The following is a 3,304-nucleotide window of genomic DNA, read 5'->3' on the forward strand; positions in this document are numbered from 1 at the left end:
GTCGACAGAGCTGCCTTGGCAAAGGTTGGTGAGCGTATAGATGCAGAGGATCAAGGACAAAAGAAGAGATCTCCATCTTCGGGTTACCAACAGGGTCCTAGACAGAGTCAGTGAAGGAGAGGAAACCATGGCAGAGGATGGAGGCAGGAGACTGGGGGTCGTGAGGTTCAGGCAGTGCAAAGTCCACCTGTCTGTCAGACTTGTGGGAGGAGACACTGGGGAGAGTGTCAAGTAGGTGGAGCTGTATGTTATCGCTGTAGTAGATAGGGTCATCTAATGCGAGATTGTCCCACACCACCAGATGCAGCTTCTGCTCCTAGACCGTACCGGGGAGCTTATTAGGCGCCATGTGGAGGCAAACAGAGGAATATGGCTCCAGCTAAAGTTTTTGCTCTGACGTCGGGTGATGTTGAGACAGCCGGTGATGTGGTGACAGGTATGATTAGTATGCTTTCTTTTAAAGTTATTGCACTGTTTGATTCACGAGCAACACATTCGTTTGTATCTGTGGGGTGTGTTAATTTGTGCGGGGCTGAAACACAGTTGTTAATTACTGAATTGTTAGAGTCTACACCGGTCAGGTTAGCAATGAGGTGTAATAGGGTACTCCAAGGTTGCCCAGTTGATATTCAAGGGAAAATTTTATCTGCTGATCTGATAGTGCTAGACATGCATGGGTTTGATGTAATCTTCGACATGAATTGTCTAGCAGCTAATTTTGCCAATATAAATTGTCATTCATAAGAAGTGATATTCATACCTCCAGGAATAGCAGAATTCAGGTTCGTAGGGTCGGGAATGCAATCTTCGCCTCAGTTAGTTTCAACTATTCAGGCGAGGAGACTACTGTTGAGTAGTTGTTAGGGGTTCGTGGCATTTGTGAAGGAAATGACACAGAATGAATTGAAACTCTAGCATGCTTGTAGTAAAGGAATTTATGAATGTATTTCTAGATGAGTTACCAGGTTTGCCACCTGATCATGAGGTAGATTTTCCTATTGATCTGCTTCCAATGACAGCGCCGATTTCTAAAGTACCTTACCGAATAGCGCCAGCATAATTGGCAGAATTAAAGAATCAGTTGCAAGATTTGCTTGATAATGACTTTATACAACCTAGTGTATCTCCGTGGGGAGCTCCAGTTTTATTTGTGAAGAAGAAAGATGGGATTAGACCTGGCAAAATGGATAAAAATCTGTTAATCCGACCCGCATCCGATCCGTTTTAACCGACTTATCATCAACCGCTTACTAAATGAGTCGAATATGGTTTTTAATTTTCATATCCGCCTCCTTAGCGGGTCGGGTCGATTTTATCCGACGGATATCCACCAAACCGTTTAAAATTTCATAACTAATTATTAACTCATAAAAGCTTAAGGCCTCAAGCCCAGCAACCCATAAAAGCGGTGCCCACTATCCACTGCTCACACAGCCCACGCTCACCAGACACACACGGAGAAGTGGCAGAAGCCCACACGCCACACCACACGGCCACAAGCAGCCCCTGCCCCCCTCTCAAGTCTCAAATCCTCACCTGATTAGGGTTTTATTTTCATCCTTTCCAGCTACACAGCCGGCAGCCACATCTCAGTAATCGGTGATCCCACGACGTCGAGTAGACAGTGATTCCCATTGCCGTCGCTGACTGCCACCCACAGCCATGGCCATGACTCACGAGCCACCATTCCCTCGCGGCCTCACCGACGTCCAGTCTTCCTTTGCGGCTTGCAGTTTCGCCCAGTCATCTTCGTCTCTCGCCAGCCACTCGGCCTCGGCCCTGCCCCTCGCCCAGTCTTCCTTTGCACTTGCACTTGCAGGCCTCGCCTAGTCGTCCCCTTTGCGGCTTGCAGGTTCTGAGCATTTTTTATTAAAAGTTATGGCACTAAAGATTAATATCTTTCTTGAGAAAATTATGCCTAAGCGTGAAAGGATGAATCTTTTCCCAGTCGAGGCCAGCAAAGTTAAACTATTAAATCCCCTGTTTGGCAGATGGGAAAAAGAGATTTCACCTTATGAGCTGTTTGGGTGTCTTAAATGTCTCAACTAATAAGTGGAAAAATATATATGAATTGCATTTATATGTCATATAGGCAATTATCAATTAGTGACCTTTAGATGGAAAAATATACTTATTTGAATTTTAGCAGGTAAGGGTGAAATAAACAACAAGTGCCTTATAAGAGTTTTTGAGATCAAGTTAATGAGTTAAAAATCATGTTTTCTTTTCTTTCTTAAAACAAATCCAAGTTAAAATGCGTTAATAATAAACCCCAAGGGTTGAATAAGTGAATATAATTTTAGATATCAATAGTTTTTGGGAGCATATATTTCTAGGCTTGAGTTTGAATTTGTGTTGATTTGTAAGAAATTTAATACAATTTGCATTATATTTTGTTTAAGTTTACACAAATTCAAATCTAAGACCCGAAACTCATAGTCTCAAACGTAAGATAAATTCTTGGGAATTTAATTGGCACATTTTTTTAAAGATTTATTAAAGTCTAATCTTTTCTTTTTAAAAAAAAAAAATTGATTGTTGGATAGTTGACATATCTACGAAGATTTGAGTTTGTTAGAAACTTAATTTATATATTTATGAAAGGGCAAGCTTACCAACTTTGATTAATTGACATCTAAAGGTAATTTTGTCCAAAAATTTTTGTACCAAGTGCATGGTTAATTTCATTAAAAGTTTAGCATTATTTCTTAACTGAAAAGTTTTAGTGTCAACTAAAACATTTAATCTCACTTCATAATTTTTTGTAGTGCATTACAAGGATTTGGGAAAAAAATGTCTTAGTCAATAGCGAATTCAATTGATCAAAATGATGAAATGAGTTAAGAAGAAGTTCAGTTGCCAGATTCATCAAACACAGAACCTACAAAAGAAACAACTCCACAGGTAAAAAGAGTTAGGAAAAAAACATCTAGTATTTGGACAGATTTTGAGTTGATTGAAAGTGGAGATAAACAATATGCCCAATGTAAGTATTGTCCTAAGAAATATTTCTACCATAGTAAGAACTTTGGGACATCAAACTTACATTGTCATACAAAAAAATGCATGAGAAAGAAAAATAATGATCTGAAACAAATGCTAATGAGTTAAGGTGATGGAAAGTTGTCTCTGCATACACGAAAACTTGATCAAGTTGTACAACGTAGGAAGTTGACAATGGCAATTGTGAGACACAATTTGCCATTTTCTTTTGTTGAGTATGAAGGAATTCATGAATGGGCTTTAGAATTAAATCCAGAGACAAAATTTGTGACACGAAATACTGCAAAAGCTGATGTTATAA

This window comes from Malania oleifera, chromosome 13 (genome assembly GCF_029873635.1).
Source record: "Malania oleifera isolate guangnan ecotype guangnan chromosome 13, ASM2987363v1, whole genome shotgun sequence".
Classification (NCBI taxonomy): Eukaryota; Viridiplantae; Streptophyta; class Magnoliopsida; order Santalales; family Ximeniaceae; genus Malania; species Malania oleifera.